The sequence below is a fragment of the Acipenser ruthenus genome, chromosome 38, assembly GCF_902713425.1.
Source record: "Acipenser ruthenus chromosome 38, fAciRut3.2 maternal haplotype, whole genome shotgun sequence".
Classification (NCBI taxonomy): Eukaryota; Metazoa; Chordata; class Actinopteri; order Acipenseriformes; family Acipenseridae; genus Acipenser; species Acipenser ruthenus.
In genome coordinates, this window is record NC_081226.1 from 9,682,304 (window position 1) to 9,708,660 (window position 26,357).

Consider the following 26,357-nt stretch of genomic DNA (forward strand, 5'->3'; position numbering starts at 1 on the left):
CAAAGTGCAAAACAAAAACTACAACTGCAAAAGAGAAAAGGGAACCGATTATCAAGTGTAATAAAACTCTAAGATGTTATTTTTGTAATGATTTATCAATGGAAATTACAGAGACATCGATACAGTACTGTGTGTATTACAGCCGTTAAATAAAAAAAAGCATTCTTGTTGTGTTAGTTTTGAACAGTGTGGTTATGTACATGTTCACATGTTCAAAAACGATTATAGATATATGCTAGTTGAAAGAAAAAAGTACACCACCACAGAAAGCCAATTCTTACATTCGTGCATAACATGATCATTCATATAAAGTAATCGCCCATAGTTTATTCTATCAGTACAGTGTAATACCACATTATATTTTAATGGTAAGGTTGTGGAAAGCAGATCACTCTCTCTCTCTCTCTCTCTCTGATCACAATGTTAAAAATGCCTGCACGCTTTTCCACGCGTGTGACGACACATTCATGTGACAGACATGGACCAATCAAAACGCGAGACTGTTGTGCGGTTCCATCCCAGAGAGCGGGTGCGCGTCATCATCCGGGAACTCCGAGCTGCTGACGCTTCAAACAGAGCGCGGCGTTTCTCAAACAGCGCGAGATAAACACCGAGCCGTGAGGAGGCGGGTTAATTATTATCATTATTATTATTTGTGTGTTTAGTTAAACGATATTACATACCCGTTTGTAAGGCGTGGACGAGACTAAAAGGTAAGTTACAGTATTATTCATTTTAATTGAAGGTTATTTGTTTGTGACGCTTTGTTTGTTAAATGAACAGGCGTGACGTCATCAACAACACCGAGTCCATTTAAAATATAACAATTTAATCAATAAAAAATAAGGTACCGACGTTTTTATGTTTAATATTAATGACAACGTGTTTGAGTCTTAGTGTGTTAGCTGGGTATTTACATTGAGGGGCAGGCGAACTACCGCTATACCATAGTGTGTGTACAACACTGATCAACGAGGGACGCGAAAACTGACTCATATATATATATATATATAGAGTTTAGCAGACACCTTTATCCAAGACAACTTACAGAGACTATAGGGTGTGTGTGAACTATGCATAAACAGCGTCTCACCCGAAACACGGAGCACAAGGAGGTTAATAATAGGGTCCGAGTTATTTTCACAGGTTTTTTACTGTTAGATTTGTGACTATAACTCTTTAACTATAAAGGTTACAGGTGCATGTCATACATGAAATGAATGCGCACCCACTAGACTTCCATATAATATAAATTAAATAGCCTGACACACACCCTGCTCAATACAGATAACAAAAACCACAGAAAAAGGAGAGGTGATTTTTAGAAAAACACATTTATTGTTTGTAAAAGATGTTTTAGCGTGGCCAGCTCAAATCTGGCATTGCACAATGAAACTTCATCATGTAGGGACATGGACATTTATTTTGGAACAAATTGGACTCAAAATAAAGCAATTATTGCCATATATACAAAAGGGACAAAAAAGCAACCAAAAAAAAAATTAATTGAAAATGTGCAAAAAAAACCCCAAAAAAACATTCAAATGGTTTGTCCGAGGCACCCTGATTATGTGGCACACGATGGGGCTGCTCACTGTGGCTTGAATAGCCAGCAAGGTGGCAACCAGGGCAACATAATTATATATAATATGTATATACTGCATATATATATATATATATATATATATATATATATATATATATATATATATATATTGTATGTGTATGTGTGTGAAAATAGGTCCTTGTGCCTTCGATGTCGCCATTTCATTTATATTGATTTTGGGTGTTTAAATACATCGCACAGACTCTTACATCTCGATTTGTATTTCATTACTGACAGTTTATCAATTTTCCAAAAACTTGAGGTCATGCTGTTTTACTAAACATTTTAAAACTTAATACATAAACAATTACCATAACACACAGGATCGTAATATAGGGCCAATTGCAATGAACTTGCAGAGTTAGTACGGAGCTGCGTACAAAGTTGCGTACTAGCTAGTCCGGTACTATCTCGGGATCATCCCCAGCTGCGGACTAAGTTAGTACCAATTGCATCGAAAAAACAAGCGGATCAAAGTTGGAGACTAGCTGATCCCCAGATTTAGTACGGTACTGAGGATCAAGCATTGTTGTTGTTCCCAAACAGGATCTGAAGGGGGCTCTGAATCATTCTTTCATTCATTCATTATCAGAACCGCTTCATCCTTTTACAGGGAGCCAGACACGGCGCAAGGCGGGGTGGCTCTGAATCAGATTTATTTAAAAGTGGTTTCTGTGAAGTGGTATGGTTTATATATTGCTAATGCTGCTTTAGTATTGACTTCAATATAATGCATACTGTATGTTTTCTAGGTTTGAAAGTGCTGTTGAAAAAGTTATTGAAGTTTATTGTAGTTTAATTAGAATAAAAAATAAATAATCAGGAGCCTTTTTGTGACTTTCTGCCCCTAGAAGGATGTTATTAGAATAATCGTAACTGATAATCGATAATCAAATTGACTTGTAAAAGTGATAATGTCTCATCACTAATCCATGCCTCCGATATGATACGCTAGTCATTCACAATACAGATGCAGCTTCAAATAGCAGAGTGAAAAAATAAAAATGAATCTCTGTCAACTTTCCCCTGTGTAGTCAGTCTATATCAAAAAGTGTTCTCTTAGGAGGTATTCCTATATGCAGAGACTACTGGGTATGTTCCAAATCTGAAACAAATGTTAGAACATGTTGCTCGAAAGAAATCTGCAATAAATAATATATGGAATGGATACATTATGTAAACATTTCAACAGATAAAATCCTCTGGTATTATGAAGTCATTACAAGAAATTGTATGTCCCTTCATTAGCAAAGCCACCCCTGCTATTAAGGACAGATGTTGTCGGCCCCTTGAATGGCCTTCATAACCCTGTATTTAAATAAATACATGCATCTGTTTTTCAGCTATTAAACAGAATCCCGTGTGCTGCCATGGACAGTGTGAAGATGGAATCTGTCCAGATTAAAGAGGAGTTCCCTGAACTTGAACTTGTCCCCATTAGAGTGGAGTTCTCTGGGCTGGCTTCCCTCCCCATTAAACAGGAGCTCTGTGAGATGCAATGTGACAGCAGTCACCCAGAGGACTCTGAGATTAAAGCTGAGCACAATGAATTGGAGATCCCCCAGACAGAAGAACCCCTTCCTGTTAAACAAGAAGAGGTGCTGGAAACTGTCCGTATTAAATGGGAGCCCCCTGAAGTAGAGTTTGAACACATGGAACCAGGGAAGGAAGAATCGGAGGACTTCAAACCAAACATCCCTGAGCTGGATCCTGTACGCCTGCGGGAGTGTAGCGTGGTGCTGGAGAGAATCTGCGTGAGAGAGCAAGGCGCTGGAGAGGAAGGCTCTCCCAACAGCACGCAAGGAGGTGGAAAGGAAGACGGGCGCTCCCATTCAGAATGCAGTCTAGCAGGTGAGTGACTCCCAGTAGCTGTGACATTGTCATTCTAGATTGCGTGATATCCACAGTGTGGTTGAAAGGGAGGGAGGGAGCATGTAGATTACATTACTAGCTGTTTGTTTTTGTTGTACCACTCCAACCAGTTCAAGATAGGACTCGCTACTGGTGAACTTCAGATACAGATATAATGTAGCCATTGCTCGGGGAGTGGGGGGAATTATACCAAGGATTAGAAACACTAAAGTACTGTATATATCATTATAAATGTTCAGTGTAACAGTATATGGATATTTTTGTAAATGCGTAAAGTAATGCTATTTAAAGATATAATTGTAGCGTGTGTTGGAGGAAATAGACCTGAAACATTACAGGAGGTCTTTGAAGGCAGGTTTTGATCCCAAGGCTCGGTTTCACCAGCATCAGTCTTTACTGACTCTGCTTTTGCACATAAAGTAAAGACTTTGTTTATTTGGTTCTCTTAAGCTGTTGTAACCTATTGCAAGCCCCCACAGCTGAAATTCACATGCTTTAATCCACTCCACCACCTGCCCTAAGCCAGGGATGGAAATAAGACTCCTATTGCATATCAGATTCACCTGTTCAAGGTTTTAAAATGAGCCTGATTAGCCCCAATGTATAGGTAACAAGCACAGGTGTGTCTTATTAAACTGCTAGTAAATCCAGGAAGGGATCAAACTGCTATGCAAAGGGAGGCTTATTTCCATCCCTGCCTAAGCCAGCAAGCAGTCCCTCTTACTTTCCTGTTCATATTTTCCAGGTTCCAGTCCAGCAGCTAAAGCGAGGGCGGGCGCTGGAGAATATCCTGACTGTGGGAAAGGTTTCACCCAGTTAGAGCATTTTAAAACACACCAGCGAATTCACACAGGAGAGAAACCGTATCGCTGCTCTGACTGTGGGAAGAGGTTCAGTCACTCAGTATCCCTGAAAACACACCAGCGAATTCACACAGGAGATAAACCGTATCGCTGCTCTGACTGTGGGAAGAGTTTCAGTTGTTCAGGAAACCTAAAAACACACCAGCGAATTCACACAGGAGAGAAACCGTATCGCTGCTCTGACTGTGGGAAGAGTTTCAGTCACTCAGTATCCCTGAAAACACACCAGCGAATTCACACAGGAGAGAAACCATATCACTGTTCTGACTGTGGGAAGAGTTTCAGTCGGTCAAACAGCCTTGTTGTCCATCAGCGAATTCACACAGGAGAGAATCCTTATTTCTGCTCTGACTGTGGGAAGAGTTTCAGTCGGTCAGACAGCCTTGTTTCACACCAGCAAATTCACACAGGAGAGAAACCATATTGCTGCTCTGTCTGTGGGAAGAGTTTCAGTTATTCAAGAAACCTGAGAACACACCAGCGAATTCACACAGGAGAGAAACCGTATCACTGCTCTGACTGTGGGAAGAGTTTCAGTCAGTCCGGACACCTGAGAACACACCAGCGAATTCACACAGGAGAGAAACCGTATCGCTGCTCTGACTGTGGGAAGAGTTTCAGCCATTCAAACAGCCTTGTTTCACACCAGAGAATTCACACAGGAGAGAAACCATATTCCTGGTCTGACTGGGAAGAGTTTCAGTCAGTCAAACAGGCTTGTTTCACACCAGAGAATTCACACAGGAGAGAAACCGTATTCCTGCTCTGACTGTGGGAAGAGTTTCAGCCATTCAAACAGCCTTGTTTCACACCAGAGAATTCACACAGGAGAGAAACCATATTCCTGGTCTGACTGGGAAGAGTTTCAGTCAGTCAAACAGGCTTGTTTCACACCAGAGAATTCACACAGGAGAGAAACCGTATCACTGCTCTGACTGTGGGAAGAGTTTCTGTCTTAAACAAGGCCTTCAGAAACACCAGCAAATTCACAGAAGAGAGAAACCTTAAAGGCTATGTTAATTGGGACTGTTCTATCATGAAGAAAAAACTGTTAACCTTGCATTATGAATTTGAAACAAAAACACTTTGGAAATGTGAAAAAACGCCAAGTTATCAAAAGTGCCCAGCCATTTAAAGTAGAGATATCAAAAACAGAAGACAAATTTCAAGAAACCATTGGGGACACCTTGCTCAGCACCAAGCAAATAGGCACAGCTGTCAAATAGGTGAGGGCCAAGGTTGCCCCAATTTCACAATTAACACATTTCTCAGTTTTAATTCAGAAATCAATTGTTTCTACTAACTTGGCTTGTGTTTTTCATGCATTTGATCCGCTTTTACTGTGTCTGAAAAACAGAAGCCAAGTTAGTAGAAACAATTGATTTCTGAATTAAAAATGAGAAATGTGTTAATTGTGAAATTAATTGATTTATTATACAACACAATAGTAAGCAACGCTAAAACAACACCTATGTCTAACTTGTATTTAAATGAGCAAAATGTACTTTTTATAGGTTGTTGTATCAAATTGAGTTCTATCGCTCTGCCTCTCTGAGTCGTTGTCAGTGCTGGAGCCTTCATCATGTGATGCAGCACCCAGGCAGACTCTGCATTCAGAGGATATAGAGGACTGCTGGGAAAGAGCCTTTTAGGTAGTGAAAAAAACATGAAAATAAAAAGTCACAACTAATCATGCATTTTTAAAATGATCCAATGTGCAATAAATTTTATTTTTTAAGATGTTTATTATTTTTATTTGTCATGATTTGTGTATTTTAATGCTCCACAGAATTCCTGTTGTTTAGCAAGATACTGGTTAATCTTCCCCTCTAGTTCCAGCTAGCACACAGCTCTCCTGGGTATTGCAACACTTCAGCATGTTTAGAGCTCGAATGCAGTACAGGGAGCTCCTCTTTAACTCTCTGAGGCTCCAGCCAAAACAACCACATGCAGAGTGCAGGCTTCTCTTAATATAAGCTTATCCTCACCGCTCATTGGTCGGGCTAGAGTAGGTGATTTGCATAACTTTCCACCACTCGCACAGCACAGCGAGCCCGCAGGGGGCGGTGCACACACACACACACACACACACACACACACACACACACACAAGAAAACAACAGGCAGCAGCTCATACACAGACGTTAGATGTAATTTTTTGTTCGTTTGAACATTTTTTAATTAATTTTAACAATAAAAAGTGAGCTGAGGAAACAGAATGTGAAATCGCTGCATTATATGTAGGAAGAGTTTCAGTCGGTCAGGACACCTTGTTTCACACCAGCGAACCCACACAGGAGAGAAACCGTATCGCTGCTCTGACTGTGGGAAGAGTTTCTGTGTTAAACACGACCTGAAAAAACACCAAAGAATTCACAAAGACGAGAAACCGTAAAGATTATGTTCAATAGAAAAACAAATGTTGACATTGCATTATGAATCCCTGTGTAACTACTGTTTTGTGTATCTGTTTTGTTTAAGAGCATGCATTTGTGACCCTGAGCAAGTCACTTAACCTCCTTGTGACTCTGCAGCTGATGCATAGTTCACACAACCTAGTCTCTGTAAGTCGCCTTGGATAAAAGCGTCTGCTAAATAAACTAATAATAATAATTAATTTTAAATGGCAAAAATGCTCTTCAGCTCTCTTGCACTCTGATTGTGTCGAAGTGGGCGGTGACGTGGGCACGTCACAAGAGGCACATGTTGCAAATCAGATGCACTGTCCTTAGATGTCTTTTTAAAATAAATACAAATAAAATACATTAATCTTCGGCAATAAAATGCTTTCTTTCCATTCGACACGTTTAATAGGTCTGTTCACACATTGTAAATGGTGCTGGTCTCTAACGCAACACAGATCAGACTTGAAAACATGTTACAGACACCCATGCTAACGGGCAAAGTTCCGCCTTTCGTACATTCGCTGTGAAGACGCATTGGGAAAGAAAGCTACAGTTTTAAAGGCAGTGCACTACTGCTTGGCATTTGGTAGCAGCTGTTACTTATTAATATAGGGTTGGTAGATTTTTACATTTATTTCTGTTCGCTCTACCTGTCTTTAAAGCTGTAGTTAGCATCCTTTAATCATGGGCTGGATTAAATCAAGCTCAAATATTTTGTAGCTCTACATTCCTTAATGACAACTGGTGGCTTTCCTCTCCCTGTGAGGAGGACGTAGTCACTACACTACACAACGCTGATTTGGTAAATACACACGGCTTGTAAACTTAACAAATAGCAAAATGTAGAATTAACAAAGAAACGACTTGAAGGATGAATTATTTTATGTGTTCACATTGAAAGGGGCGCTATTTAAATTGCGATCCGGTGATACAGAGCAATAAACCTGTTAACAATGGAGCTAGCCGCGTTGCTTTTATCTGTGAGTAATTATTTACAGTGAATGAAAGACTGAAGTCAGTATCATTGTAAACTGATTTGTTTAGATTTAGTTTTTATTTGACTCGTTTTATCTCTTAGTAGTTTCACCCGCTCCCTCCTTTATAAACGTCTTGCATCCCTCCCTGCCTTCCTTTTCTCTTGCGTTTCTTTCTTTACATTTTAGAACTCCCTCATTACATTGCGGTCAATTACAAAATATTCAGCTCAAAATGTAACAATAAACAATGGTCAATGGAAAAAATATTTTCTACTGGAAGCGAAAAATGAAAATGTCAGTTTGTCATGCCGTGGCAAGAAACACAGTTATACATCCATTAAAGCAGACGTAAGATCACCTTGTTAATCTGCCTTCCTGAGCGATTGAACGTCTCTTCTGAGTTCTTACCGAAAACATAAAATGTCACTTTCTACTTGAATCCATACTAAAAAAAATCTCAAATTTCAAGTACAGTACTGATATGATTAGCCTACTAATGGAAATAATCGTGCCTCACTGGCCTGGGCTGTTGCAGTAACAGTTAAAAAAGGGGCATAGTGAATAATAAAAAAAAAAAAACAGGATACTGAAGACAGAACCACTAAAAATACATTTTAGAGTTTTTACGATTTCTTTGGTTTTATTTAAATTAAAATAAGTGGCATCCAGCACGTGGACTGGTTCTTTCTACCAGTAAAAAGAAACGCAGGAAGGTTATGATTTGTTTATTGAGAAATATAATGACACGTTAACATTTAAATATCCTTTCTTCTCGACTGTTTTAATGTGGTTCTGGAAGTTAGATATTAATTTGCAATGTTCTGCCGTCCCACACAGTTAAACACGCAGTTATCACAGCGAAACCAGCTGCTCGGTCAGGACGCATTTGGAAGTAAACGCGGTCAGTGATAGGCTGGAACAATGAACGCCCGCCCTCGCATAGCAATGCTTAGTGCTAATTGGTTGAAACACTGAATGACAGCACGCACACAGCAATGCTAATTGGTTTAAACGTTGACTCGTGACTTTCTTGCAGACAGTGCAAACATTCATTCATAAACTAAAGTTAACAAGAAAGCACCCCCACTTCCCGCGTCCCTGTGAATGACTGAATACTGCGTGACGTGTAGCTTTGCAATGTGTATTGTCCATGCTTGTATTTGTGCTGCTCTTGTAAACTGCCCTGAGTAATAGCAGTGTTGCAAGCATGTGTACGGATCTTAGGTACAGAAAGTCAAATTGTGTAACCTGAGTTCTAATGAGACATTACTGTTCAATTAAACCTTGTGTGTGCTGATTAATGACTGATTAATTATACAACACAATAGTAAGCAACGCTAAAAACAACACCTATGTCTAACTTGTACTTAAATTAGCTAAATGTACTTTTTAAAGCTTGTTGTATCAAATTGAGTTCTAGTTCTAGAGTATCCACACGACAAAATAATAATAGAAAATATCGTGGCTGCACAGGACTGTATAGCCTCAAAAATAGTCCAGAAAACTCTCAAGGACTGTCAGTTGCCAATCACAAAATGTTTCTTTCTCAAATAAACAAAAAATGTATTTGCGCGTCTCCTTCTATCATCCTCTCTCCTCACACACGGCGTGCGAGTGAGCTGTCGAAGCCCCGCCTCTCTCCTCACACACGGTGTGCGAGTGAGCTGTCGAAGCCCCGCCTCTCTCCTCACACACGGCGTCCGAGTGAGCTGTCGAAGCCCCGCCTCTCTCCTCACACACAGCGTGCGAGTGAGCTGTCGAAGCCCCGCCTCTCTCCTCACACACGGCGTCCGAGTGAGCTGTCGAAGCCCCGCCTCTCTCCTCACACACAGCGTGCGAGTGAGCTGTCGAAGCCCCGCCTCTCTCCTCACACACGACGTCCGAGTGAGCTGTCGAAGCCCCGCCTCTCTCCTCACACACGGTGTGCGAGTGAGCTGTCGAAGCCCCGCCTCTCTCCTCACACACGGCGTCCGAGTGAGCTGTCGAAGCCCCGCCTCTCTCCTCACACACAGCGTCCGAGTGAGCTGTCGAAGCCCCGCCTCTCTCCTCACACACAGCGTGCGAGTGAGCTGTCGAAGCCCCGCCTCTCTCCTCACACACGGTGTGCGAGTGAGCTGTCGAAGCCCCGCCTCTCTCCTCACACACGGCGTCCGAGTGAGCTGTCGAAGCCCCGCCTCTCTCCTCACACACAGCGTCCGAGTGAGCTGTCGAAGCCCCGCCTCTCTCCTCACACACAGCGTGCGAGTGAGCTGTCGAAGCCCCGCCTCTCTCCTCACACACGGTGTGCGAGTGAGCTGTCGAAGCCCCGCCTCTCTCCTCACACACGGCGTCCGAGTGAGCTGTCGAAGCCCTGCCTCTCTCCTCACACACAGCGTGCGAGTGAGCTGTCGAAGCCCCGCCTCTCTCCTCACACACGACGTCCGAGTGAGCTGTCGAAGCCCCGCCTCTCTCCTCACACACGGCGTCCGAGTGAGCTGTCGAAGCCCCGCCTCTCTCCTCACACACGGTGTGCGAGTGAGCTGTCGAAGCCCCGCCTCTCTCCTCACACACGGCGTCCGAGTGAGCTGTCGAAGCCACGCCTCTCTCCTCACACACGACCTCTGAGTGAGCTGTCGAAGCCCCGCCTCTCTCCTCACACACGGCGTCCGAGTGAGCTGTCGAAGCCCCGCCTCTCTCCTCACACACAGCGTCCGAGTGAGCTGTCGAAGCCCCGCCTCTCTCCTCACACACAGCGTGCGAGTGAGCTGTCGAAGCCCCGCCTCTCTCCTCACACACGGTGTGCGAGTGAGCTGTCGAAGCCCCGCCTCTCTCCTCACACACGGCGTCCGAGTGAGCTGTCGAAGCCCTGCCTCTCTCCTCACACACGGCGTGCGAGTGAGCTGTCGAAGCCCCGCCTCTCTCCTCACACACGGTGTGCGAGTGAGCTGTCGAAGCCCCGCCTCTCTCCTCACACACGGCGTCCGAGTGAGCTGTCGAAGCCCTGCCTCTCTCCTCACACACGGCGTGCGAGTGAGCTGTCGAAGCCCCGCCTCTCTCCTCACACACGACGTCCGAGTGAGCTGTCGAAGCCCCGCCTCTCTCCTCACACACAGCGTCCGAGTGAGCTGTCGAAGCCCCGCCTCTCTCCTCACACACAGCGTGCGAGTGAGCTGTCGAAGCCCCGCCTCTCTCCTCACACACGACGTCCGAGTGAGCTGTCGAAGCCCCGCCTCTCTCCTCACACACGGCGTGCGAGTGAGCTGTCGAAGCCCCGCCTCTCTCCTCACACACGGCGTCCGAGTGAGCTGTCGAAGCCTCGCCTCTCAGCTCGAGCTGCTCGGATTCTCTGATCTAGGAGGCTCGTTCTGCCGCTCGAGCTCACCTACAATTCAAATATAACGGCTGCTTTACAGCCCAAACGCATTTTAAAAGATCAATTATACTTAGGGCTTCTGTTTTTCGTTTTTTATTAATTGTATTTTTCGGTGCTTATTTGTAACTATTTTTGAAGTTTTATGTAAATCGTTTTTTTTTTTTTGGAGGGGGAGGGCTTTCGTTTTTGATATACTGTATGAAATTATTGTTTTCGGTTACTTTCAAAATGCGTTTTTTTTTTGTTTATTTTTTTCTAGTAGTAACTGGACAGTACTTGCACACTTAAGTTGTCCCTTCTTTCCTTTGCTGTCTCCACAGTGAAATCCCTCTGGTCACGGCACATTCTTCTGGGGTTCTTGTGTGGAGGCATTTTTGTACATTTCGCCACAATTCTGTTTTTAATCTTCCATATCTTAATTGTAATATATCTTTAAATCCCGCTACAAGCCTCCATCCTGATTGTAATCTCGTTTTAAATCTCGCAAGCGGAGTCTCCAATAGAAATGTAGGAGTGTGCTGTCACTCAGTAGTTGGGGCGGGTTTAAAGTATTGAGAACGAATCAATGATAGATACGAGTCAGGAAGGCGGGACATTGCCCAGCAGCACTGGGAAATGTATTTATTATTATTTTTGTAGTAGGTTTTATTTTCTAATGGTTAAAGGGTAAAGTCAACGTGAATTGATCAACCATTTCCACAGTTTTTCCCGTGTTTTCCCTGTTTATTGGCTAGCCACCGATTTCATTTTTTTTCGGGTGTGTTTTATCGGGTTTTATCTATTAAAACCGAAAATCACATTCCGATAATTACACTAAATCGTACATTTATAAAAATGTATTTTATACCCTCAGCTCTGCCATAAAAAACACGTAATTAACCAGATCACATGAAAAGAAATGGCTTGTTTACGATATTTATCTTTTTGTTCAACAAGGATGTTTTAGTATTTTGGATAAAAAAAATATCTTAAAACAACCAATCAGCAAGGAGTAATTTTGTCCTCGGACATTAAATTTACATTTGTTTACAAAACCTGATGTGTGATACAATGCTGCAGGAACTTTCTCAAGCTCTGAATATTTTTTAAAGATTTACACAAACATTGCCAACATATTTGAGGCCTAATTCCTTTTTTGAGGTGCAGGCACCCCAGCACGCAAGCCCCTGCAGGACCAACAGCACCAATTAGGCTTCAAATCGACAAAACTCCTTTATCGTGCCAAGAATGGAAAGAAAACCAGGGTTTAGAAACAACCGCAACGATAAACAAACAAAAAAAGAAACAACATTCATTTATTACATTCTGGAATGAAAATGATATTCAGACTTTGTTTAATAAAGTTTTTTTCCCTTTCTGCCTGTTCTCTCTGTCTCTCTCCATTGTTTTCAAATGTACAATCATTTGGGGGAATAAAAACGCTCTTCCCATGGGCTGACACCTCAGTGGCCAATGACAAAGCATTACATCACAGCCAGCCAATGAAATTCAACATTACATTTAGGTTGCTTTTTCAGAGCAGCCGGCGAATCAAATAGCACTAATTTGCCTTCAGTTCAGGCTTCCACTTTGCAGTCATCCACATGTCTTTTATTCGCTCAAAATAAACAGGTGCTGTTATTAACTTCTTATTAAATTATGTACACAGAAAACAAGCTGTAAAAGTATGTGTGGCAGTGAAGCGTTTTGTTAATAATCAGAGGTTTGCTAGTTATATTCCTGCATATTAATAGTTAAGACATTTTATAATTGTAATAATAATAATAATAATAATAATAATCTTTATTTTATAAAGCTCCTAGATGCACGCATCTCAAAGCGTAGAAACACAGAAACCACAGAGAAGCATCTATCCATGCAGCATATTAAGAGTATACATAATATAACAAGAAATTACACAAATGAAAAACCAAACCATGATCAAAATGTCTGAACGTACCCATCATTCCCCGGGGCGCATGACGGCTCTCTGCGGCTCTGAGTGGAGGAGGCTGAAGTAGAGATATTGCAGAGTGATTGTAAATAATGAATAGACTGTCAGTTACCTGAATAGGTTTTTCATGATATCTGCTGTAATATTTTGAGCTGTGTGTGTGTGTCGGGTTTAGTCTACTTCAATTAAATTCATCTGTGTTTTTTTTTTCTTTCATGTTTCCAAAGTGCAAAACAAAAACTACAACTGCAAAAGAGAAAAGGGAACCGATTATCAAGTGTAATAAAACTCTAAGATGTTATTTTGTAATGCTTTGTCAATGGAAATTACAGAGGCATCGATACAGTACTGTGTGTATTACAAGCGTTAAATAAAAAAAAAAAGCATTCTTGTTGTGTTAGTTTTGAACAGTGTGGTTATGTACATGTTCACATGCTCAAAAACGATTATAGATATATGCTACTTGAAAGAAAAAAGTACACCACCACAGAAAGCCAATTCTTACATTCGTGCATAACATGATCATTCATATAAAGTGATCACCCATAGTTTGTTCTATCAGTACAGTGTAATACCACATTATATTTTAATGGTAAGGTTGTGGAAAGCAGATCACTCTCTCTCTCTCTCTCTGATCACAATGTTAAAAATGCCTGCACGCTTTTCCACGCGTGTGACGACACATTCATGTGACAGACATGGACCAATCAAAACGCGAGACTGTTGTGCGGTTCCATCCCAGAGAGCGGGTGTGCGTCATCATCCGGGAACTCCGAGCTGCTGACGCTTCAAACAGAGCGCGGCGTTTCTCAAACAGCGCGAGATAAACACCGAGCCGTGAGGAGGCGGGTTAATTATTATCATTATTATTATTTGTGTGTTTAGTTAAACGATATTACATACCCGTTTGTAAGGCGTGGACGAGACTAAAAGGTAAGTTACAGTATTATTCATTTTAATTGAAGGTTATTTGTTTGTGACGCTTTGTTTGTTAAATGAACAGGCGTGACGTCATCAACAACACCGAGTCCATTTAAAATATAACAATTTAATCAATAAAAAATAAGGTACCGACGTTTTTATGTTTAATATTAATGACAACGTGTTTGAGTCTTAGTGTGTTAGCTGGGTATTTACATTGAGGGGCAGGCGAACTACCGCTATACCATAGTGTGTGTACAACACTGATCAACGAGGGACGCGAAAACTGACTCATATATATATATATATATAGAGAGTTTAGCAGACACCTTTATCCAAGGCAACTTACAGAGACTATAGGGTGTGTGTGAACTATGCATAAACAGCGTCTCACCCGAAACACGGAGCACAAGGAGGTTAATAATAGGGTCCGAGTTATTTTCGCAGGTTTTCTTTGAGTTTCAGTAATGTATGTATTTTACAATTTTATGAGCTAATAATCATTTTTACAATGTTACAAATAGGCCGACAGTTACACATGAATATTAAGTCGTCTCTAACATATATTTATATGTCTGCACGTAATATATATATATTTTTTTTGATTTAAGATATATATGCATGGTAAAGTACTCCATATCAGGGCACACAGACTTCCTATAAAATACTCAACCAAGTGCAATGTCATGAAATAAACCAAGCTGGTTTAATGTTGACACTCCACACACACAGGCTGTTTCAACACCGTTGTCATTGGACCACAGGTAGTACAAAACAGGGAAGGGGTGGTATTCCGAAGACGTATCCTAGATAATCACTTCTAAAAACACCCTGAGAAGAGCATTGATTATTTTATTTTTCGATGTGCCCCCAGGTCCTACTACATAAAATAACACTTAAATCCCATTCTACCCACTGTGTCCCTACTCCTCAATATCTCTACTCACCCCTAAGAACCACCAGTGTCGAGTCCCCTCAACTTAAAGGGAATGAAAAGACTTGCTGCCCAACCCCCCCCCCCCACCCCCACCCTAAAAATAAAGTCTCTCAAATGTTAAAGCTACTATCGCATCCTACAGGCTCTACATGCATGTCTGTAATGCTGCCCACACCTTCTTTCATTATTAGTAGTTAACAGTATTGTAGTCATAGTGAAATTTTATGTTGCTATTACAATATCCATACAGGCAGCAGATGCTTCAAATAAAGTGACTGCATGTGTGTATTATAAGCACACATTATTATTTCAGCAAAAAGAAACTGCCAGTACATTCTGGGACTTTCACATGTCTTCCACTATTCCACTTAGTACAATACTAAAATTCTTAGTCCATAGCAAGAGTTAAATTAAGTTAGTCCCGTACTTGGTATCCCCTAGAGGGCAGCAGCAGTTATTTTTGGCGTCAGTGCAATTGATACCTTTTTTAGTACGCAGCTGGGGACTAACTTCAGCCTCCAAGTTCGTTGCAATTGGTATTTAACTTGCGCACTAGTTTAGTACAGAGCTGCGTACTAACCACGGGATCATCCCCAGTTAGTACGCTGCTCTCAGTTCAGTGCAGTTGACCCACTGAGGATAAAGGGAACATTGACTGATTCTGCCAGAAAATGCCACGACAAAGATCCCACGTTGCCAATATATCAGCAAACGAGAGACTAAAAGATTTTCATTGCTTTGCTTTGAACACTGTGAAGGTGACGGCCGATGCGATCCACAGGGGAAATTCGACATTGACTTGTTTTGGTCATCGACAGCTGGCCGTCTTCTTAATGTGAAAACATTAGCTTTCAGATACATCGATGCAGTAAATACAGCCGATGCCGAGCGCAGCACCTCGCTGTGGAATCTTGTCCTGTCCGATCGGAGGCGTTCTCTTTCGGAAGACAAACTGAAGGAGCTGGTGTTCCTTTATATCAATCATGGAATTTAGAAAAAAATCCATTGTTTTCTAGTTATTATTTTTCAACTTATGCTAGTATTTTCATATCCAGTATGAGAGTTGAACCCAATACAACTGCACAATAGTTTTGTTACTTTGCACACACTTGTTCAGAGATAACGCATCATTTTGAATTTTTTTTTTCTGTGCATAATTCCCTGGGGTGTAAGAGATTCGAAAGACTTTAAGAGAAGATTCAGGCAGTTGAGAGCATGAGAGTGCATTGTCAGATTGTGTGTGTGCTTTTCTTCTTTATTTAAAAGTGGTTTCTGTGAAGTGGTATGGTTTATATATTGCTTATGCTGCTTTAGTATTGACTTCAATATAATGCATACTGTATGTTTTCTAGGTTTGAAAGTGCTGTTGAAAAAGTTACTGAAGTTTATTGTAGTTTAGAATAAAAAAAAAAATAATCAGGAACCTTTTTGTGACTTTTTGCCCCTAGAAGGATGTTATTAGAATAGTCATAACTGATAATTGATAATCAAATTGACTTGTAAAAGTGATAATGTCTCATCACTAATCCATGCCTCCGATATGATACGCTAGTCATTCACAATACAGATGTAGCTTGTAGATTCACAATGTAGATGTAGGAGGCTGTGTGGTCCAGTGGTTAAAGAAAGGGGCTTGGAACCAGAAGATCCCCGGTTCAAATCCCACCTCAGCCACTGACTCACTGTGTGACCCTGAGCAAGTCACTTAACCTCCTTGTGTTCCGTCTTTCGGGTGAGATGTAGTTGTAAGTGACTCTGCAGCTGATGCATAGTTCACACACCCTAGTCTCTGTAAGTCGCCTTGGATAAAGGCGTCTGCTAAATAAACAAATAATAATAATAATAATAATAATAAAATAGCAGAGTGAAAAAATAAAAATGAATCTCTGTCAACTTTCCCCTGTGTAGTCAGTCTATATCAAAAAGTGTTCTCTTAGGAGGTATTCCTACATGCAGAGATTACTGGGTATGTTCCAAATCTGTAACAAATGTTAGAACATGTTGCTCGAAAGAAATCTGCAATAAATAATATATGGAATGGATACATTATGTAAACATTTCAACAGATAAAATTCTCTGGTATTATGAAGTTATTACAAGAAATTGTATGTCCTTTCATTAGCAAAGCCACCCCTGCTATTAAGGACAGATGTTGTCGACCCCTTGAATGGCCTTCATAACCCTGTATTTAAATAAATACATGCATTTGTTTTTCAGCTATTAAACAGAATCCCGTGTGCTGCCATGGACAGTGTGAAGATGGAATCTGTCCAGATTAAAGAGGAGTTCCCTGAACTTGAACTGGTCCCCATTAGAGTGGAGTTCTCTGGGCTGGCTTCCCTCCCCATTAAACAGGAGCTCTGTGAGATGCAATGTGACAGCAGTCAGCCAGAGGTCTCTGACATTAAAGCTGAGCACATTGAATTGGAGATCCCCCATACAGAAGAACCCCTTCCTGTTAAACAAGAAGAGGTGCTGGAAACTGTCCGTATTAAATGGGAGCCCCTTGAAGTAGAGTTTGAGCACATGGAACCAGTGAAGGAAGAATCTGAGGACTTCAAACCAAACATCCCTGAGCAGGAGCCTGTACGCCTGCGGGAGTGTAGCGTGGTGCTGGAGAGAATCTGCGTGAGAGAGCAAGGCGCTGGAGAGGAAGGCTCTCCCAACAGCATGCAAGGAGGTGGAAAGGAAGACGGACGCTCCCATTCAGAATGCAGTCTAGCAGGTGAGTGACTCCCAGTAGCTGTGACATTGTCATTCTAGATTGCGTGATATCCACAGTGTGGTTGAGAGGGAGGGAGGGAGCATGTAGGTTACATTACTAGCTGTTTGTTTTTTGCTGTACCACTCCAACCAGTTCAAGATAGGACTCGCTACTGGTGAACTTCAGATACAGGTAGAATGTAGTCATTGCTCTGGGAGTGGGGAGAATTATACCAAGGATTAGAAACACTAAAGTACTGTATATATCATTATAAATATTCAGTGTAACAGTATATGGATATTTTTGTAAATGCGTAAAGTAATGCTATTTAAAGATATAATTGTAGCATGTGTTGGAGGAAATAGACCTGAAACGTCACAGGAGGTCTTTGAAGGCAGATTTTGATCCCAGGGCTCGGTTTCACCAGCATCAGTCTTTACTGACTGCTTTTACACATAAAGCAGAGATGCCAACAGTTACGATTTGGCTGAAGCAGATACTATTTGGGAGGTTCTGCTGCAGCGCTACGTCAAAGAGGTATAATACTGTAACTTGTATTAAATAAATAGGTGATGTGTACTTTACTGACTGCTTTTACACATAAAGTAAAGGCTTTGTTTAGTTGTTTTTTTTAAGCTGTTGTAACCTATTGCAAGCCCCCACAGCTGAAATTCACATGTTTTAATACACTCCCCCACCTGCCCTAAGCCAGGGATGGAAATAAGACTCCTGTTGCATAGCAGATTCACCTGTTCCAGGTTTTAAAATGAGCCTGATTAGCCCCAATGTATAGGTAACAAGCACAGGTGTGTCTTATTAAACTGCTAGTAAAACCAGGAGGTGATCAAACTGCTATGCAAGGGGAGCTTATTTCCATCCCTGCCTAAGCCAGCAAGCAGTCCCTCTTACTTTCCTGTTCGTATTTTCCAGGTTCCAGTCCAGCAGCTAAAGCGAGGGCGGGCGCTGGAGAATATCCTGACTGTGGGAAAGGTTTCACCCAGTTAGAGCATTTTAAAACACACCAGCGAACTCACACAGGAGAGAAACCGTATCACTGTTCTGACTGTGGGAAGAGTTTTAGTAGGTCAGGAAACATGAAAGCACACCAGCGAATTCACACAGGAGAAAAACCGTATTGCTGCTCTGACTGTGGGAAGAGTTTCAGTCAGTCCGGACACCTTGTTTCACACCAGCAAATTCACACAGGTGAGAAACCGTATCGCTGCTCTGACTGTGGGAAGAGTTTCATTAGGTCAAGAGACATGAAAACACACCAGCAAATTCACACAGGAGAGAAACCGTATCGCTGCTCTGACTGTGGGAAGAGTTTCAGTTACTCAGGAGACATGAAAAAACACCAGCGAATTCACACAGGAGAGAAACCATATTCCTGCTCTGACTGTGGGAAGAGTTTCAGTCAGTCCGGACACCTTGTTTCGCACCAGCAAATTCACACAGGAGAGAAACCGTATCGCTGCTCTGACTGTGGGAAGAGTTTCAGTTACTCAGGAGACATGAAAAAACACCAGCGAATTCACACAGGAGAGAAACCATATTCCTGCTCTGACTGTGGGAAGAGTTTCAGTCAGTCCGGACACCTTGTTTCACACCAGCGAATTCACACAGGAGAGAAACCGTATCGCTGCTCTGACTGTGGGAAGAGTTTCAGTTACTCAGGAGACATGAAAAAACACCAGCGAATTCACACAGGAGAGAAACCATATCACTGTTCTGACTGTGGGAAGAGTTTCAGTCATTCAAACAACCTTGTTTCGCACCAGCGAATTCACACAGGAGAGAAACCGTATCACTGCTCTGACTGTGGGAAGAGTTTCAGTTACTCAGGAGACATGAAAAAACACCAGCGAATTCACACAGGAGAGAAACCATATTCCTGCTCTGACTGTGGGAAGAGTTTCAGTCATTCAAACAACCTTGTTTCGCACCAGCGAATTCACACAGGAGAGAAACCGTATCGCTGCTCTGACTGTGGGAAAAGGTTCCATCTTAAACAAGGACTTCAAAAACACCAGCGAATTCACAGAAGAGAGAAACCTTAAAGACTATGTTAATTGGGACTGTTCTATCATGAAGAAAAAAATGTTAACCTTGCATTATGAATTTGAAACAAAAACACTTTGGAAATGTGAAAAAACGCCAAGTTCTCAAAAGAGCCCAGCCATTTAAAGTAGAGATATCAAAAACACAAGACAAGTTTCATGAAACCATTGGGGCAACCTTGCTCAGCAGAAAGCAAACAGGCACAACTGTAAAACCGATGAGGTCCAAGGTTGCCCCAGTTGTTTCTTCTAACTTGTATCAAAAACACAAGTTAACTTGGGAGAAACAATTGGGGCAACCTTGGCCAGCACCAAGCAAATAGGCACAACTATCAAAGAGGTGGGGGCCAAGGTTGCCCCAATTTCACAACTAACACATTTCTCAATTTTAATTCAGAAACCAAGTGTTTCTACTAACTTGGCTTGTGTTTTTCAGACACAGTAAAAGCAGATCAAATGCATGAAACAATTGGTTTCTGAATTAAAACTGAGAAATGTGTTAATTGTGAAATTAATTTATAAAGGAGGGACGAAAAGTCAGACGAAAACCAGAAGCCCAAATATTATGTAATGCAATGTAAGGTCTCTCTGAGAATTATTATTTATTTATTTTTTTTAAAGAAAAATAATCTTCCAACTGAATGTGCATTTAAGATTGAGTTCTAGCGCTCTGCCTCTCTGAGTCCTTCTCAGTGCTGGAGATTGAGTTCCAGCGCTCTGCCTCTCTGAGTCCTTCTCGGCGCTGGAGATTGAGTTCTAGTGCTCTGCCTCTCTGAGTCCTTCTCAGTGCTGGAGATTGAGTTCTAGCGCTCTGCCTCTCTGAGTCCTTCTCAGTGCTGGAGATTGAGTTCTAGCGCTCTGCCTCTCTGAGTCGTTCTCAGTGCTGGAGATTGAGTTCCAGCGCTCTGCCTCTCTGAGTCCTTCTCAGTGCTGGAGATTGAGTTCTAGCGCTCTGCCTCTCTGAGTCCTTCTCAGTGCTGGAGATTGAGTTCTAGCGCTCTGCCTCTCTGAGTCGTTCTCAGCGCTGGAGATTGAGTTCTAGCGCTCTGCCTCTCTGAGTCCTTCTCAGTGCTGGAGATTGAGTTCCAGTGCTCTGCCTCTCTGAGTTCAACAAGGATGTTTTAGTATTTTGGAAAAAAAAATATCTTAAAACAACCAATCAGCAAGGAGTAATTTTGTCCTCGGACATTAAATTTACATTTGTTTACAAAACCTGATGTGTGATACAATGCTGCAGGAACTTTCTCAAGCTCTGAATATTTTTTAAAGATTTACACAAACATTGCCAACATATTTGAGGCCTAATTCCTTTTTTGAGGTGCAGGCACCCCAGCACGCAAGCCCCTGCAGGACCAACAGCACCAATTAGGCTTCAAATCGACAAAACTCCTTCATCGTGCCAAGAATGGAAAGAAAACCAGGGTTTAGAAACAACCGCAACGATAAACAAACAAAAAAAGAAACAACATTCATTTATTACATTCTGGAATGAAAATGATATTCAGACTTTGTTTAATAAAGTTTTTTTCCCTTTCTGCCTGTTCTTTGTTTCTCTTTCCATTGTTTTCAAATGTACAATCTGGGGGAATAAAAACGCTCTTCCCATGGGCTGACACCTCAGTGGCCAATGACAAAGCATTACATCACAGCCAGCCAATGAAATTCAACATTACATTTAGGTTGCTTTTTCAGAGCAGCCAGCGAATCAAATAGCACTAATTTGCTTTCAGTTCAGGCTTCCACTTTGCAGTCATCCACATGTCTTTTATTCGCTCAAAATAAACAGGTGCTGTTATTAACTTCTTATTAAATTATGTACACAGAAAACAAGCTGTAAAAGTATGTGTGGCAGTGAAGCGTTTTGTTAATAATCAGAGGTTTGCTAGTTATATTCCTGGATATTAATAGTGAAGACATTTTATAATAATAATAATCTTTATTTTATAAAGCTCCTAGATGCACGCATCTCAAAGCGTAGAAACACAGAAACCACAGAGAAGCATCTATCCATGCAGCATATTAAGAGTATACATAATATAACAAGAAATTACACAAATGAAAAACCAAACCATGATCAAAATGTCTGAACGTACCCATCATTCCCCGGGGTGCATGACGGCTCTCTGCGGCTCTGAGTGGAGGAGGCTGAAGTAGAGATATTGCAGAGTGATTGTAAATAGTGAATAGACTGTCAGTTACCTGAATAGGTTTTTCCTGGTATCTGCTGTAATATTGTGAGCTGTGTGTGTGTGTGTGTCGGGTTTACAGTCTACTTCAATTATATTCATCTGTTTTTTTTTTCGTTCATGTTTCCAAAGTGCAAAACAAAAACTACAACTGCAAAAGAGAAAAGGGAACCGATTATCAAGTGTAATAAAACTCTAAGATGTTATTTTTGTAATGATTTATCAATGGAAATTACAGAGGCATCGATACAGTACTGTGTGTATTACAACCGTTAAATAAAAAAAAAGCATTCTTGTTGTGTTAGTTTTGAACAGTGTGGTTATGTACATGTTCACATGTTCAAAAACGATTATAGATATATGCTACTTGAAAGAAAAAAGTACACCCCCACAGAAAGCCAATTCTTACATTCGTGCATAACATGATCATTCATATAAAGTAATCTCCCATAGTTTGTTATATCAGTGCAGTGTAATACCACATTATATTTTAATGGTAAGGTTGTGGAAAGCAGATCACTCTCTCTCTCTCTCTCTGATCACAATGTTAAAAATGCCTGCACGCTTTTCCACTCGTGTGACGACACATTCATGTGACAGACATGGACCAATCAAAACGCGAGGCTGTTGTGCGGTTCCATCCCAGAGAGCGGGTGCGCGTCATCATCCGGGAACTCCGAGCTGCTGACGCTTCAAACAGAGCGCGGCGTTTCTCAAACAGCGCGAGATAAACACCGAGCCGTGAGGAGGCGGGTTAATTATTATCATTATTATTATTTGTGTGTTTAGTTAAACGATATTACATACCCGTTTGTAAGGCGTGGACGAGACTAAAAGGTAAGTTACAGTATTATTCATTTTAATTGAAGGTTATTTGTTTGTGACGCTTTGTTTGTTAAATGAACAGGCGTGACGTCATCAACAACACCGAGTCCATTTAAAATATAACAATTTAATCAATAAAAAATAAGGTACCGACGTTTTTATGTTTAATATTAATGACAACATGTTTGAGGCTTAGTGTGTTAGCTGGGTATTTACATTTTTGAGGGGCAGGCGAACTACCGCTAATATCCCATAGTGTGTGTAAACAACACTGATCAACGAGGGACACGAAAACTGATATATATATATATATATATATATATATATATATATATATATATATATATATATATATATATATATATATATATATATAATAATATATATATATATATATATATATATATATAATATATATAGTTTAGCAGACACCTTTATCCAAGACAACTTACAGAGACTATAGGGTGTGTGTGAACTATGCATAAACAGCGTCTCACCCGAAATACGGAGCACAAGGAGGTTAATAGTAGGGTCCGAGTTATTTTCGCATGTTTTTTACTGTTAGATTTGTGGCTATATCTCTTTAACTATAAAGGTTACAGGTATATGTCATACATGAAATGAATGCGCACACACTAGACTTCCATAAAATCAATTAAATAGCCTGAGACGCACCCTGCTCAATACAGATAACAAAAACCACATAAAAAGGAGAGGTGATTTTTAGAAAAACACATTTATTGTTTGTAAAAGATGTTTTAGCATGGCCAGCTCAAATCTGGCATTGCGCAATGAAACTTCAACATGTAGGGACATGGACATTTATTTTGGAACAAATTGGACACAAAATAAAGTAATTATGGCCATATATACAAAAGGGACAAAAAAGCAACCACAAAAGAAAAGATTAATTGAAAATGTGCAAAAGAAAAAAAAAAACATTCAAATGGTTTGTCCGAGGCACCCTGATTATGTGGCACACGATGGGGCTGCTCACTGTGGCTTGAATAGCCAGCAAGGTGGCAATCAGGACAACATAACCCTAAACAGCTCCCGGCATCTGAGCCACAAACATGGGAGATTTATATATGTGTGTGTGTGTGTGTGTGTGTGTGTGTGTCTATATATATATATATATATATATATATATATATATATATATACAGTGCCTTGCAAAAGTATTCAGACCCCTGACCAATTCTCTCATATTACTGAATTACAAATGGTACATTGACATTTCGTTCTGTTTGATATTTTATTTTAACACTGAAACTCAAAATCAATTATTGTAAGGTGAGATTGGGAAATATTTTTAAGAAAAATAAAACAAACTGAAATATCTTGCTTGCATAAGTATTCAACCCCCACACATTAATATTTGGTAGAGCCACCTTTCTCTGCAATAACAGCTTTAAGTCTTTTGGGGTAAGTATGTACCAGCTTTGCACACAGTGTCGGAGTGATTTTGGCCCATTCTTCTTGGCAGATTTGCTCCAGGTTGTTCAGGTTGGTTGGACGACGCTTGTGGACCGCAATTTTCAAATAGTGCCACAGATTCTCAATGGGATTGAGATCAGGACCTTGACTGGGCCACTGTAGGACATTCACCTTTTTGTTCTTGAGCCACTCCAATGTTGCTTTGGCCTTGTGCTTGGGATCATTATCCTGCTGAAAGGTGAATTTCCTCCCAAGCTTCAGTTTTTAAGTGGACTGAAGCAGGTTCTCTTGCAGTATTTCCCTGTATTTTGCTCCATCCATTCTTCCTTCAATTTTAACAAGATGCCCAGTCCCTGCTCATGAGAAGCATCCCCACAGCATGATGCTGCCACCACCATACTTCTCTGTAAGGATGGTGTGTCTTGAGGCATGGGCAGTGTTAGGTTTGCGCCACACATAGCGCTTTGAGATTTGGCCAAAAAGCTCTATCTTGGTCTCGTCTGACCACAAAACCTTTTCCCACATCGCAGCTGGGTCACTCTCATGCTTTCTGGCAAACTCCAGACGTGCTTTCAGATGGTACTTTTTGAGTAACGGCTTCTTTCTTGCCACCTTCCCATACAGGCCAGTGTTATACAGAGCTCTTGATATGGTTGACTGGTGCACCATTACTCCACTCCCAGCCACTGAACTCTGTAGCTCCTTCAAAGTGATTGTTGGCCTCTCTGTGGCTTCTCTCACAAGTCTCCTTCTTGTCTGAGCGCTGAGTTTTGAGGGGCGGCCTTTTCTTGGCAGTGCCTGGGTGGTGTGATGCAGCTTCCACTTCCTGATTATTGATCCAACTGTGCTCACTGGGATATCCAAACACTTGGATATTATTTTGTACCCTTTCCCTGATCTATGCATTTGTATTAATTTATCTCTAACTTCTATAGAATGCTCTTTGGTCTTCATTTTCCTTCAGATTCACAGCCTGACCAATGATCCTTCAACAGTGGGGTTTTTATCCAGAAAATGTGACAGCAACTTTAATGGTTCACAGGTGGAGGCCAATGGTAAGGTAATTGTGTCCTCGTTAGGGCAATTTCTTTCATCGGTGTAAACTGGGAGCTTCCACAGCACAGGGGTTGAATACTTATGCAAGCAAGATATTTCAGTTTTTTATTTCTTAAAAATATTTCCCAACATAAAACCAATGTCACCTTACAATAATTGATTTTGAGTTTCAGTGTTTTAAAATAAAATATCAAACAGAACGAAATTTCAATGTACCATTTGTAATTCAGTAATATGAGAGAATTGGTCAGGGGTCTGAATACTTTTGCAAGGCACTGTATATGTGTGTATATTATATGCACACATTATTATTTCAGCAAAAATAAACTGCCAGTACATTCTGGGACTTTCACATGTCTTCCACTATTCCACTTAGTACGATACTAAAATTCTTAGTCCATAGCAAGAGTTAAATTAAGTTAGTCCCATACTTTGTATCCTCTAGAGGGCAGCAGCAGTTATTTTTGGCGTCAGTGCAATTGATACCTTTTTTAGTACGCAGCTGGGGACTAACTTCAGCCTCCAAGTTCGTTGCAATTAGTATTTAACTTGCGCACTAGTTTAGTACAGAGCTGTGTACTAACCACGGGATCATCCGCAGTTAGTACGCTGCTTTCAGTTCGTTGCAGTTGACCCACTGAGGATAAAGGGAACATTGACTGATTCTGCCAGAAAATGCCACGACAAAGATCCCACGTTGCAAATATATCAGCAAACGAGAGACTAAAAGATTTTCATTGCTTTGCTTTGAACACTGTGAAGGTGACGCCCGATGTGATCCACAGCGCTCTACCGCCAGGGGAAATTCACATTGACTTGTTTTGGTCATCGACAGCTGACCGTCTTCTTAATTTAAAAACATTAGCTTTCAGATACATCGATGCAGTAAATACAGCCGATGCCGAGCGCAGCACCTCGCTGTGGAATCTTGTCCTGTCCGATCGGAGGCGTTCTCTTTCGGAAGACAAACTGAAGGAGCTGGTGTTCCTTTATATCAATCATGGAATTTAGAAAAAAATCCATTGTTTTCTAGTTATTATTTTTCAACTTATGCTAGTATTTTCATATCCAGTATGAGAGAAGAACCCAGTACAACTGCACAATAGTTTTGTTACTTTGCACACACTTGTTCAGAGATACTGCATCATTTTGAATATTTTTTTTTTCAGTGCATAATTCCCTGGGGTGTAAAAGATTTGAAAGACTTTAAGAGAAGATTCAGG

The 26,357-nt window shown here is 41.1% G+C and overlaps 1 pseudogene; it reads left to right on the forward strand.

Moving 5' to 3' along the window:
• The first annotated feature begins 532 nt into the window (after window positions 1–532).
• LOC131696702 (zinc finger protein 721-like) overlaps window positions 533–26,357 on the forward strand; it is a 29,796-nt pseudogene continuing 3,971 nt past the window's right edge.